Source organism: Nicotiana attenuata, unplaced genomic scaffold, assembly GCF_001879085.1.
Source record: "Nicotiana attenuata strain UT unplaced genomic scaffold, NIATTr2, whole genome shotgun sequence".
NCBI classification, from domain to species: domain Eukaryota; kingdom Viridiplantae; phylum Streptophyta; class Magnoliopsida; order Solanales; family Solanaceae; genus Nicotiana; species Nicotiana attenuata.
The window spans coordinates 40,712-55,521 of NW_017672466.1; the positions used below are offsets into that span (position 1 = coordinate 40,712).

At 36.2% G+C, this 14,810-nt stretch overlaps 1 long non-coding RNA gene and 1 pseudogene across 1 annotated transcript; both read right to left on the reverse strand.

Annotated features, from left to right (window-relative positions):
* Positions 1–2,465, reverse strand: part of LOC109213316 — an 11,323-nt pseudogene extending 8,858 nt beyond the window's left edge.
* Positions 2,466–6,184: 3,719 nt separating this feature from the next.
* LOC109213321 lies at positions 6,185–9,097 on the reverse strand. The gene is made up of 3 exons (XR_002065992.1): positions 8,776–9,097; positions 7,426–7,568; positions 6,185–6,593 (listed from the first exon to the last, which is right to left on the reverse strand). It is a non-coding gene; the product is annotated as an uncharacterized LOC109213321 (long non-coding RNA).
* Between the last annotated feature and the right edge of the window lie 5,713 nt (positions 9,098–14,810).

The following is a 14,810-nucleotide window of genomic DNA, read 5'->3' on the forward strand; positions in this document are numbered from 1 at the left end:
TGGGTATCATTAAATACTAGTTAAGTCAAAAAAAAAAAAGGAAAACAAATAAATTGTGAAAAAAAACGTGAGCCTTAAGCCCATAAAGGATCCTTGGCAGTAAAGGCGTGAAAGCCTTAGCCAAAAGACAAGGGCTGTGAAAAAGGTTTAAACAAAAAGGAGATTCTCAAGACAGAACACTTCACGTTCTATTTCTAACGCAAAGGCAGCCACAAAATTGCACCCAAAGTTCTAGGGTTCTTTATCAATCACTAATTCTTGAACTCAGGTAAGTAAATTTCCCTATTGTCGATTATCCTATAGTGGTAATAGGTAAGAATGGAATAGTTAATTCCCTTCTTCCTCCATATCAACAATAAATTTTATATTTAGGTGTAGTACTTTAAACTTAATTAAAATGCACTGGTTGTTGTAGAATCAATTGTTTGACGGGTATAAATTGGACTGGAGTCTACGTATTGGCTCGAGAAGTTTGAGGTGAGATGATATAACCCTTTACTAAAGTGGTTTAACTCACAAAAGCACGCACACAAGGTGTTTGATGAATTGCATAAAAGAGTTAATATATACTTAATTGGAGTAGTAAGTACCTATTAGCTTAGAATTATTTTCTAGCTAAAGTTTAGATGATTATTTGGATATATGTGCATAAATTTCAGATTTTTTGTGTTATTCTTATATGCTATTTTCATGTTGAAAATTTATGAAGAAGAAAGAATCTTTAGAAATATTTTTATATGTTTATTTCATTCTTATGACATGCTTTACATTTAAGGACACCAATATGAGCATGTACATGATGTTCTATAAAGAAAAGATTTAGACTTGAAAGGTCACAAGAAGAAGTTTTAGAAAGAAAAGATTTTTGGGAGTATCTTTTATTCTGAGAAGGGGTCATCGTCCAGGCCGAGAGTCCTGACCAAGGCGTTGACTTCCTGAAACTACTTGTGCCAAAGTAGGGAGCACACGAGCCGAGGGTCTCGTTGCTGAGAATTTACTTAGCCATGCTAAGGTATGATACATGAGCGCTGAGAACCATGAAGCGAGTGGCACCTCGTGGATTGGGCCTATTCGATCAGGTTGGGATCGAACCCGTGCCGATCACACGGTGACTGAGACAGAATTAAGTCAGGATAGTTGGAACTCCCAAAGTATAAAGTGAAGTATTTTTTTTATAAGAAAGAAAAAGAAAAGAATTTCTTTTAGAATATTCATAAACTGCTATTATGCAATTATTTAGAATTATTCTTATAAGCTTTAAGTTTTACATGCATTTAGAACCTTTGCTCATAATGTATATGTTATTAAAGTTTCGCCCCCTGTTGTTGAGACTCACTGAGTACAGTGGATGGTACTGACGTTCTCTTTTGGGAACCTACGTTGGTCTGCGGTACAACGTAGGAACCGGACTTGCAGGCGAGCAGGCTACGAGTTAGGACTTCCTTCTCTTCCAGTGCTATTGGTGAGCTCCGCTTTTGTTCGTGGAATATTCCTTAGCGTCATCTTTATTTAGTTATTTCTTTGTTTACTTAGAGAACTGTCTAGGAAATCTCATGTCCTGAGCAGCGCGTTAGTTTATTAGTAGAGGCTTCATAGACATAGTCGTTGGGTTAAGATTTAGATGTTTTTTTATAATAACTTAGTAGTATTTCATTGATTACTATGAATAAAGTTTTGGATTTGATTTATTTAAATGCTTAAATTAAACAAAAGTATTTGGTTAGAGTATTGGCTTGTTGCATATAAAGTTTAGAGTTATAATAGATTTGATAAGCAGAGATGGTTCGCTCGGTCATGTTTAGTGATCGAGTGCCGGTCCTGGCTTGTTCAGAAAATGGGTCGTGACATAATCCTTTTAGGAGTCTTTTTCCATTCCTTCAAGAAAGAGAGTCCTAATAGATTAGAAATACAGGGCAATTCCTAACACAGCTTTCCTGTTTCCTCGCAAACAGATAATTAACAATTAGCAAACTAATAAAGTCATGAGACCATTGTTTTCAATTTTTCAAGCTAGACTTCTGCACATATATATGTTCTTCCCATAAATGTACTACTCCTAAATATAAGTTGTGACCGTATAGTCCGCAATTATTATCATCTTAATAGCCAGAGTAGAGCAATGGTAACGGGTTATATTTGTTATACAACTCATGAACAAACATTCTTAACTCCCCACTATAAATCCTAAACCACATAGTTAGAGGCGGATCCGTAATTTAAACGTTATGGGTTCAACCTTTATGTTATTTGTGGCTTGAATTATTTCCTTGTATTTGTAGAAAACCCATAATCCCTATAGGTTTAGGAGAACTCATTGTCCTAATAGATTTGGGAAAGGAAAACCTATAGTCCTTGTCAAATTGGGAAATCTTTCTTTTATATGTTTGGGACCTTTTGGGATCTATATATAGGGGTTGTAATTGGGGATTCTATAGATTGTATACTGTGATTTTCTTCTCATTCATAGTGGAAAATTCTCTCTACTTTTGCCCCGAGGATTAGGCTTAGCCGAACCTCGTTAAATCCTTGTCTTGATTTTTCTTCTCTATTTGCTTTGTGTGTGATTGTGTGCTAGTTAACCCATGATATTCCGCAACAATTGGTGTCAGAGCAAGGTTCGGGCTTCTATATATAATCTAGGGTTAAGATGTCTTCATCATCTTCAATAAAGTACGAAATAGATAAATTTGACAGGGGTTCTAGTTTCAGACTATGGAAGATTAGGATGAAATCGTCCCTAGTGTTACAAGGGTTATGGAAGGCAATTGATGAGGATTTTCCTGAAGAGATGAAGGAGACAAAGAAGGCAGACCTAAAGGAGAGGGCTTTGAGTGCGATCTTCATGAGTGTTACAGATAGCGTTCTTCGGGAAATTGCTGAAGAAACTTCTGCAGCAACGGCATGGAAGAAGTTGGAAGATCTGTATTCTAAGAAATCGCTAATAAACCGCCTCTACCTGAAAAAGAGGTTATACAATCTCTGTATGAATGGAGGTACACCTGTTAAAACTCATATTGATGAGTTTAATTCAATTATAATGGACCTGAAGAATGTGGATATCAAAATTGAGAGTGAGGATCAGGCCTTGATTGTGCTATGTTCTTCACCACCGTCTTATGATACTTTTGCCGATACGCTGCTATATGGGAAAGACAACATTTCACTAGAAGATGTTAGTAATGCACTAAAATCTAAAGAGTTGAAAAAGAGCTTTCCAGACAGCAGAATTGAGGGCGAGGGTCTTGTGATTAGAGGAAGAACACAACAAAAGGATTTTAACAGGAAAAAGTCAACCGCCAGATCAAAGTCTAGAGCAAGGAAACAACACTGTTATGAGTGCGGGGAGCAAGGTCACTACAAGAGAGATTGTCCTAAGCTGAAGGAGAAAAGAGGAAAGCAAAAATAGATAATTCGGCAAATATTGTTAACACTGGAAATAATTCTGATGATAGTGACTATGTAGGGAAAGTCTGTGCTGTGAGTTCTAGTCATGGGCAGAATTCTTGGGTTCTTGATTCTGGTGCTACTTCCCACATGTGTCCACACAAGAATTGGTTTGCAACTCACAAGCAAATGAGTGGGACTGTCTATATTGGATATGATAATCCATTACCAGTAGAGGGGGTTGGTAACATCAAATTGAGAATGTTCGGCGGAATTATTAGAAACATTGAGTGTTGGCATGTTCCTCGGATAAAGAGAAATTTGATTTCTCTTTCGACTTTGGATGATCAAGGGTATAAATTTCACTCCGAGAATGGAATTGAAGTGTATAAAGGCTCCATGGTACTCATAAAGGGTAAACTACATTCTAAATTGTATCATCTTCAGGCCAGTGTAGTTGAAGGGGAAGCTGTTGTAGCTTCTGGGAAAAGTGAATCAGCCTCAGTTGTGGCACTTGCGACTTGGCCATATGAGTGATAATGGATTGTCTTTGTTGAGTAAGCAGGCTTTGCTGAATGGGTACAAAGATCAAGTTTTGAATTTTTGTGAGCATTGTGTGTTTGGTAAACAGACAAGGGTAAAGTTCATCAAGAAGGCCGAGCACAAGACCAGAGACAAGTTAGATTATATACACTCTGACTTGTGGGGTCCAACCAGAGTTCCCTCCAAGAGTGGTTCCAGGTATTTTATGACTTTGATTGATGATTACTCAAGGATGATGTGGGTGTATTTTCTGAAAATAAAAGATGAGGCATTTTCGACATTTGTTAAATGAAAGATGATGGTTGAGAGGCAGACAGAACGAAAAGTTAAGCGTTTTTGAACTGATAGTGGGTTGGAATTTTGCAATTTGAGTTTGATAATTTCTGCAGCAGGGAGGGCATAGTGAGACACCGCACTTATGTCGGAACACCACAACAAAATGGTGTTGCAGAACGTATGAATAGAACGCTTTGTGATAGGACACGAAGCATGCTTTCACACTCATGTGTTAGCAAAGATTTTTGGGCTGAAGCAATCAATACAGCTTGTTATTTGGTCAACAGATCTCCATCCACAGCTATTGAGTTTAAAACTCCTTTTGAGGTATGGTCCAGTTCGCCTGCTGATTATTCAAATTTCAGGATATTTGGTTGTCCTGCTTATGCTCATGTGAGGGATGGAAAGCTTGAGCCGAGGGCAAAGAAGTGCATATTTCTAGGGTATGCAACTGGAGTGAAAGGTTATAGGTTGTGGTGCACAGATCAAAAGACTCCAGGGCTAATTATCAGTAGGGATGTAACATTCAATGAATCTGCCTCACTGAACAGTCAGAGGGAGAAGGCAATAGCAGAAACAGATCGTGGTGTCAGTGACCGCATAGAGCTAGAAATTGAATCTCCACTAGCTCAGCCTAGTAGTTCTAAAGCAGAGGAAGTGGAGGAGGTGCAAAATATTGAGCAAAATGATAATATTGATGCATCTGCGCAACAACAACCATATAGCATTGCAACAGGCAGAGAGAAGAGAGTGATCAACCGACCGCAAGGATTTGCAAACATAGTTGATGAGAATCTTCTTGGATATACGAACCCAGTGGGATTTGCTTTGGCAGTTGTAGAGACCGTTGATGCATTTGAGTGTTATAGCTACTCAGAAGCTATTCAGAATACAGAACCAAATCGACGGATTAGTGCTATGGCTAAAAAGATTGAGTCTCTCAACAAGTTTAGACATTGCCTAGACTTGGTTGATGTGTGCAGCAACGGATAGAGCCCTTGCGAGGGCTGAGGGCAAGGTAGAGAGACGTTGTTCCTGTTGATGAAGAGAATTCAAGCCAAGGGGAAGATTTGTTATTTTTTACTTGAATTATTTCCTTGTATTTGTAGGAAACCCATAATCCCTATAGGTTTAAGAAAACACATTGTCCTAATAGATTCGGGAAAGGAAAACCTATAATCCTTGTCAAATTGGGAAACCTTTCTTTTATATGTTTGGAACCTTTTGGGATCTATATATAGGGGTTGTAATGGGGATATAGATTGTACTGTGCTTTTCTTCTCATTCATAGTGAAAAACTCTCTCTGCTTTTGCCCCGATGATTAGGCTTAGCCGACCTCGTTAAATTCTTGTGTTGATTTTTCTTCTCTAATTTGCTTTGTGTGTGATTGTGTGCTAATTAACCCACGATATTCCGGAACACTTTAAAAAGTTTTATATTTATAAAGTTATAAGTTCATATCTATCATTTATTGCAATTTTGTGAAGTTTTATATATATGTTCAACGTCGAAAGTAATGGGTTCAATTGAACTCATCCCTATATATAGTGGTACATCCGCCCCTGCACATAGTTATACACACTTTCGCAGATGCGCACACACAGAAACTCATCTATATATATACACTAGGTGGATATAGACTCGTGCCAGCACGGGCCCAATATTCTAGAAGTTAAAATTTTATTTGTGATTAACTTAATTTTAATATAAAGTTGCAGATAATAAAATCATATATTTGGAGAATATAATAAACTAATATGAAATGCATAGATGCGGTCAGCTTTCTTGTATACCAAACAAGTCGAAAATGCAGTGTTGGAATGGAAACATCTGGGAGCAGAAGTATAGGAAGAGATTTAGGTAGAGGTAGCAAATAAAAAATAGTAAAATAATTCGTAGTTCTTATTAAAAGAGGTTCAAGCACTTGGAGTAGATATAGATACATCAGACTAGATTGAATAGTGAAGTTGTCAAACTGTCAAAGCCCATTGATCCTCTATAATCTGACAGGCTATTATTGAGCGAGACAATCTCAACAACTGAGGCAGAAAAACGTAATAACGGGAAGTTAGTGTAAGTTATCGGAACAACATGATCTCTAGCTAACAAAATACAGGCAAACACAAGAAACAACAACAAGAGACCCTCTCCACAGCTTCCATTTCAAGTTGTTTGAGCTTAATTCTTTCTAAGTAGGGATGGAGGTTAAAGATTGAACAAAGTACAGATTTAGAGCAATAATCTCATATTCAATAGAAAAATAACACCAGCACAATTCCTTTGCACAACTTTGCTTGCTGTCTGAGTGTATAAGATGTTCCTCATTCCAAAGCGCATGTGTCTACTCTGACAAGCATCCTCGAAGGCTCAGTACCACAATAGTGATAAGCTAAGAGACAAAAAGAGCATATTATCTGTTGAAAAATTCTGGATTTTGCAAGGATTCCAAGGTCAAATTTACATAAATGAGGGTATACACAAGCAGCTTATCAATGACAGGATTTTGAAGGGACACGACATAATTTAAGATTTTAAATGAAGACGTACATGATAAAGTCGTATATATTTCAAAACAAAGGTGCCTCAAGATCTGAAGATAAATTATATTTCGCTCCAGTAGTCTGAAATATAAAAATCTATTACCCAAGAATTTTTTTTTTCCTTAACACCAGTTCTCCAAATTGAGAGCAGATTGTATAATTAAGAGCATAAAAAAAGTCACACCAGTTTAAGTTGTATTAAAAGTGAGCATAGATTTAATTCTTGACTACTTAAGCGATTCTCAAGCACCAATAGGTTCCGGAATGTTATTATTTGTGTTGCAGTTGATTGGTAAGGTCATTGAAAATCATATAAAGATTTTCATGTGATAACTCAGATGCAATAAATTGTACTTTTTCGCTGTATTCAAATCAATAACAACCCGCTTCCAAACCCATATTTATTATATTTCCTTACTTGAGATGTAGTAGATTCTCTTACTCGAAGCTGTAACGATATAGAACACAACTCAAGAAAAAAGAATATGACTTAAAAATAAACAGTGAGAGCAAGCATAAGTATAATAAAGTCAAAAGCCAAACAACTGTAATATCACAAAGTGCAACGAAAGAAAAGCAGCACCAAATCAGATAGATAACAAAATTATGAATCGCTTTCAGAACCCTATACAGAAGAAATCAAATATTTATGGCATTAAAAAGAAGAAATAATTGTCTTACTTCATGTGCATTCACTTCTGCAACTTATCTCCAAAAACAACTTTGAAGCCTTAACTGCTAAAGCATTCCCAGCATACTCGTAAATTATAGCTGCATAGATTATCACCATGACTTTATGATTTATGTTTATTTTTTTCTGTTCACTGCACAAACAAAATAGGGGTTATTTTACAAAAGATGCATCGATATATAACCAGTTCTAAATCATAGGTCCAGAAAATTTAAATTTAGACATAGCTAGTTGTTCCTCCTTTTGTTATAGCTGAAATGATATTCCAGGGAAGGTGTGCAATTCAATAGTAAGGGACATAATAGTTTCGAGGAATAAACAGCAAGTGAGATACATATATTTATCAAAAGCACTGCTTATTTATGCTCTATGTTTCATTGTATAACAATTGGCCTCATTGTCAGTGCAAGCCATCTGGGGCTGCAATCAGTCCTAACAACAGCATCCTCCAAAATCTCTATAAAATGCAGGAAAGTTTCTTTACTTCTGGAATTAAGGGAAGTCAATTTTAAATTGATGATTTTCAACAATAAAGTGTAGGAAAGAAAGACCAATACTTTTTAAATAAACAACAAGATCACATCAGGCTCTTATTGAATATTTTGTAACACTAAGTATGTATCAGTGTAGACAACTCATCAGTTTTCCGCTCCCTCTTTAACCATGTTTAATAATGTACTACTTTCATTAATTATTATTTCTGTAAAACTTATTTTACCATATTGCCTAAAGCATAAGCATAGATTGTCTACAAGTTCTTATGATAACATATTGCAGCTGCATAGTTTCACTTTGCTAATTCTATGCATCAATTTGTAGGAGCACAAATAGTAATACATTTCGATTAAAGATCTCTTAACATTAAAGTCACGTAAACAAAACAGGTGCTACACCACCTTTTTCTAGTATTAAACTGCAGCTTGTTAATAGACTGATGTTTGTTACCAGAGGGATGGAAAAAATTACCACAAGAGCAGAATTTCTAAAACGTCTAAGAGTGACATAAACATGATCAGGTGAATAAATCAATTTAATATCTGCAGACTTATATTCATTGGTGGTGCACAGAAGGTGTTGTATTTAAGATCAAAAGCAGTTAACCATCTTTTAGGAAAAAGAAGTACAATACTTATAAAATGGAGGATAGACAACTCTCCAATACCAAGTTTTCAGACACATGGCGTAAAATGACATCTAAGGAATACATGATCGACGATTCATTGTTTTGGTTCGTAACAACATATATCACAGATTCTTAAAAGATTTTCTGTTTTTCTTTTTGGTTTTAGAGCACATATATTAAGAACTCTTAGAGATTCATTTAACTTTTGAAATCTAACCTGCAATATTAGCAGCAAAAGTATCTTTTTCAAGTAGCATAACCAAAGTGGAAATGGTATCTGCATGCAACTATATGTAAGGACCAAGGATAACATCATTTAAATAAATTGATTATAATCTCACATAGCCTGAGAATATGAAAATGAAGTTTAACTTGAGATACTGGTGTTAATCCAACCTGCTAATTTCAAAGAAAATTTGATGATTACCATCATAAACAACAACAACAGCAATAACAAACCCAAAAGTTCCCCACAAGTGGGCTCTGGGGAGGGTAAGATGTACGCAGCCTTACCCCTACTCCTGGAAGGGCAGAGAGGCTGTTTTCGATAGACCCTCGGCTAGAGAACGACTGAAAAAGAAAAGGTAATTTCAACAAGTAGGAATAACAGCAAGATGAAATAAGATTTGAAATTGCTCGGGGATTAGTATGGCGCAACTGTACTTTGTAATATACCAAGTATAAGTAGTGAATGAAAGTGAAAAATGAAAAATAAGTAATTGCTATCAGCAAACAGCCAGTTGAGTGGATAACTACCTTAAAGAAGCAATTCTTGTTATTCTTATTCTTATTCTTTCTTAGTTGAAGTTCCTATATTGGTTGTTTTCTTTCTTTTATGAATGTTACAACTCCTATTTATCTGGTAACAGACCTTATTGATAGTCGATGTTGTTGCCCCTATGTATTAAGCCAACTATACTCAACTATACGACTATTGTGATTGCGAGAGAAAGGAGAAGTGGCCCTTTCTATACCATCCGGTGGTTGAAACCAACATAAGCAATAGGAAATAAATAGTACTGAGAAAATCATCTATATTTAGAAACCGCACCAGCACAAAATTCATCATCTATTATGAAATTGTTATAAATATATTATATTATGGATATTTATTTAGTACTCCGTTGTAAATAAGCTTCCTGAAGAAGCTTATCCATATGGGAATCCGCCGTAAATATGTTTATCTATTGAGTACTCTAATGGAAATAAGCTTCCTAAAGAAGCTTATCACTTCGGCACCGGTTATGGATAAACATTACCCCCGGTAGAAGATTATCCATAACGGGTATAATAAGCTTATCACTTCGGTACTCGGTTATAGATAAACATTACCCCTGGTAGAAGATTATCCATACCAGGTACAATGAGCTTATCCTTTCAGTACTCCGTTATGGATAATCATTGCCCCTAGTAGAAGATTATCCATATCTGGTATAATAGCAGCTTACACAGCAGTTTGCAGTAGCAGCTCACACAGCAGCTTGCAGTAGTAGCTCACACAGCAGCTTGCAGTCTTCTATAAATAGAAGAGATTTCAGTTCATTACGTACATCAGTTTGAATTCGAATAATATATCAGATTCTCTCTATACCTGTCTTTACTTTATAGTCTTTATTTTATAACACGTTATCAGCACGAAACTCTAACTAACTGAGTGTAAAAATGAGCTCGAAGCTGAAAAAAAGGCTATTACTAAAACAAAGAAAAGCAAGTCAGTTGGAGCCGCAATTAGAAATTAGGCAAAAGCGAAGAAGGGGAATTAAAGAGAGTGAAGAATTGAAAAGCGGAAGTGAGAGCGAGAACCTCGCGCGGAGAACAAACAATCAATTTGCAGAATCTTTGGCAAAGCACACATGATGGAAAAACAACTAATCTTTGTTGTTGAAGGCACTGCCCCGTGGGACCTTTTTGGCAAACAATCATTTCTGTTTATCTCGACAAAATGATACGTGTAAGGCGATGCTCTTAGGTCCGTGGTTAGTTCTTGTTCATTCCTAGCATCATAAAGTATATTATATCGTTGAGGTGGTGAGTTTTTCTTCTTGGCAGTAGTAATTGCTTATATTTTGTTTAATATCTTTATCATCGCTTGCTTGGTTATATGCTATGTATACAGTACCTATTTTGATATTTTTTGTCCGTATTATCTTAATAAAGGGTTACAAAGTGGATAACATCGTTAGATCCACTTAAACTCCAGGAGAGTTTGCAAGAAATATACAACCACCAGAAGTGGTTATATTTTGTATATCTCATTATAACTAAATTTTGTTAACCACCAGAAGTGGTATATGCCTATGACCACCAGAAGTGATAATTTAGGCTTGCTAGGGTTACAATGAAGATAAGTTAGAGAAAATTTCTCTATATTACATACTTACCTCGATTTGCTCCTGAAGTAGCAAATATATTAAAAGAGGTCAGACGCAATCACAATTTAATGTGGTTATTGCACGTTCAGATAATTATGTTCCCTCCCCTGAAGGATGAGAATTTTTGATAAATATTAATCCATTCCCTGAAGTAAATGTGATAATATTAATAAAATATGAACGCGCTCTTGATGTAAATATATTACAATTCACCTCCAGAAGAGGTAATATGATTGGGAGAATATATATTCAATATTTCGTATTTTAAATTTGCTCCTGAAGTAGTAAAACAATTGAGTTTTCTCCTGAAGTAGGAAAATATTATGAAACTGTGTCTTTCTGTGCTTAAATAAAATAATAAACTATTCAAAGTTATTTTTGAAGCACATTTTCATTCCCTGGAGTGAATGAAGAAATTCCACAACTCACCTCCTGCAAAGCTGGAATAACAGAGGATATAAATATTATTTTTGTGGCACAAGATCATTACCGCACGTACCTGTTGTACGTAAAACATCTTGGATAATTTTTTTAAGTATCATTCTAATGCAAAAGCATTCTTGTAGAATGCTTTCTACTACAACCACATTAATATGTTATGGTTGGTTATCGAGTTCCCCGAAGGAAATAACAACTCATGTATCTTTCCCTGAAGGATGTAATGACTATGTAGTTTCTCGAATTTGATATAAAATATTCAGATGTTAATGGTGTTTCTCCCTGAAGGAGATATTTGTCACAAAGTTGGTGGTAGAAACACTGAAATTCTTAATCTTTTACATTTATAAATTTAGTATTGTCTTTCTATTATTCATTTGTTTATAATTTTCTCTCATGACACCAGAAATGTCTGAGCAATATTTGGTAGTACAAAATTTATCAAAAGTTCCTGAAGAGCTAACTGTTTGTCTAGAAGACACATGACACTGGTAGTGTCCGATAAATATTAGATTGTGGACAATTTGAAGGCTCTCGAAGAGCTTATGTACAAATATGTCATTCATATTATATGATTATGGTCAAAATATATGTTGTAGTAAACCTGAAGTTTACTAATACAAATGGCTATCATATTGAGATTACAAATGATTGGAAGATTGATAATCTTCATGTTTCCACAATCATAGGGGGTAAAATATAATATGTATGTGAGATGTTACCCGCCTTGTTCTTTAATTTGTACTATATCATGTATCACAGTAAATCCGAAGTTTACTAAAGCAAAAGCAGTCACAGTAAATCAAAAGTTTTACGGAGGCAAAAGTAGCTACAGTAAATTAGAAATTCGCTGATACAAAAGTAGCCACAATAAATCAGAAGTTTACTAATGCAAAAGATTATGCCATAGTAAACCAGAACTTTACTAAGAGATAGCACATGCCATGATAAACTTGAAGTTTTCATTTGCCATTTTTAAATGAGCTATTTGAGAATTCAGATAAGCATAAACTGAAGAACTAGAAGATTCTTCAGGAATTCTCATGTGTTGCTTGTTCTCATAATAAATTGATTATACCAGCTAAAGTTGGTACTAAGACCCCTAATTCTGAAATATATAAAAGGTGAATATGGGCCCGTTCACCTATCATGTGAACCACTTATAGATGCATATATCAGATGGTTACATGTGTAATTATTGTCAACCTGCAGTTTGGCATTTGGAATTGCTTTTCTCGATTAAGAGCATAATTTTCAAATTATGAAATCAAGACAGTTCATCTTGATAATGCTGGTTTATATCCAAGCTGGTTTAGCATTGAATACCTCCTATTAATGGCTAAACCATTGCTGATGAGAACAAAGTTTCATGTGTTGGTCTAAGATTTTCTAAATTGCATATAGCAGCACTTGTATGCATCAGACCAACAATATATGATAAGTCCTCCCTTTACAATTGGTTTAGGATCAGAAACCAAATATTTTTAAAATCTATTGTTGCGTGGTATATGATTAATTTCTCTACCATAATACACAAAGATATGTTTCCTAAAGATGATTGGGGATATATGTTATGTGACGACCCAAAGGGTCATCACCGGATTTCTCCCTTTTCCGTGATTCCGAGACCTTGGAAACCTTATTTTTGCTTGCCTCGATTTGCGTGCGCAGTCCGGGCGCGTAGCCGGAAAGCTTATATGTTAAATTCTGTGAAAAATTTCAAAATGTGGCTTTAAAATAATTAAAGTTGACTTTGGTCAACATTTTTGGTAAACGGACCCGGACCCGTGATTTGACTGTCCCGGAGGGTCCGTAGAAAAATATGAGACTCGGGCATATGCCCGAAGTCGAATTTCGAGGTCGAGAGCCCGAGAAATGAATTTTTCTGTGAAATTGTTTTTCTGAAATTATTAAGGAAAATGGAAATAAAAATTGATTAAAAGACTATGGTATCGGGCTCGTATTTTGGTTCCGACGCCCGGTACAAGTCTTCAATATGAGTTAAGCGCTTTCTGTAAAGTTTGGTCGAAATCGGACGTCATTTGACGTGTATAAATATCTAAAATTTGAAATTATGAACTTGAAATGAAAAATGATGATTTTGAGGTTTGATTCATTGATTTTGATGTTATTTTGGCGATTTGATCGCTCGACTAAGTTCGTAGGATGTTATTGAGTTAGTGTGTGTGTTTGGTTGGGAGCCCCGAGGGCTCGGGAGTGATTCGGAGGTGGTTCGGGGTAGTTTTACACTTAGAAAACACATCAGATTTTTCATGTTGTTGCAGACCAGATTTTGTTCTTCGCGAACGCAGCCCCTCCCCCCTTCGCGTTCGCATAGCTCTGACATTTCTCCTTCCGCGTTCGCGTCCCTCCATCGCGTTCGCATAGCTTTATACCCCTCTTCAACGCGTTCGCATACCTCCCCTCGCGAACGCGTAGGCCAAACCTGGACCCCCCCCCCCCCAGTTTCCTTATATGCGTTCGCATAGCACCATCGCGAACGCATAGAGCATCAAACCAGCCCTCCTTCGCGAACGCGAGTCTGAGTCGCGAACGCATAGAACAAAAAGGCTTCAGTGATTTTTTTAAAACAGAACATTTCATTACGGGAATTCTTCTCACGAGCTCTCTTCTCCATCAAGCCTTAGGACTCCATTGAAGCTCCCCTCTTCCAAGACTTTTTGGGTAAGTAATTCCCCACCAAATTCCTTCATTTTTCTTCACTAGTTAGTGAATTCCTAGGCCTAAAAACATGAAATCAAAGTGGAAATTAGGGCTTTTGGGTAGAGTTAGGCTTATGGAAATTTTGGGTGATTCAACCCCAATTTGGGGTCGAATCTTAAAACAAATTATATATTTGAACTCGTGGGGTTATGGGTGATTGGGTTTTGGTCCGAGCCTCGTGTTTGGACCATGTGGGACCGGTGTCGAATTTTGGTATTTTTGGAAGAATGCTAGGGACTTCATTTCTAGGCTATGGGATTTTGTTTTTGAGTCTTTAATGATATTATTGAATTGATTATGCCTAGATATCGTTGTTTCGGAGTCGGATTGTAGAGGAAAGGCGGTATTGGAGAGTTGATTGCTATTCTTGGACCGAGGTAAGTGTTTGATCTAACTTTGGTTAGAGGGAATAGGATTAGGATATTATTTACTAATTGCTAAATGAAGAGTACGGTGTATAGGCATGGTGACGGTTATCTATACACCGGAGTCTAGCATGACTGTGGGTCTTAAATGTGTTTGAACCGGACTTTGTGAAACATTCTTTCTTGTCTAATTGCGAAGTTTCCTACAATGTGAAGGGTTGAGGAGGAATTGCGATTGTATATTATTGGATCGTTGTCTCGAACTAGAATTTGATAATTGAGAAAGAAGTGATTAAAAGAGAAAGTGTTGTGACTTTTCCCTTGCCGGGACACGTAGTCTATTATTGTTGTTG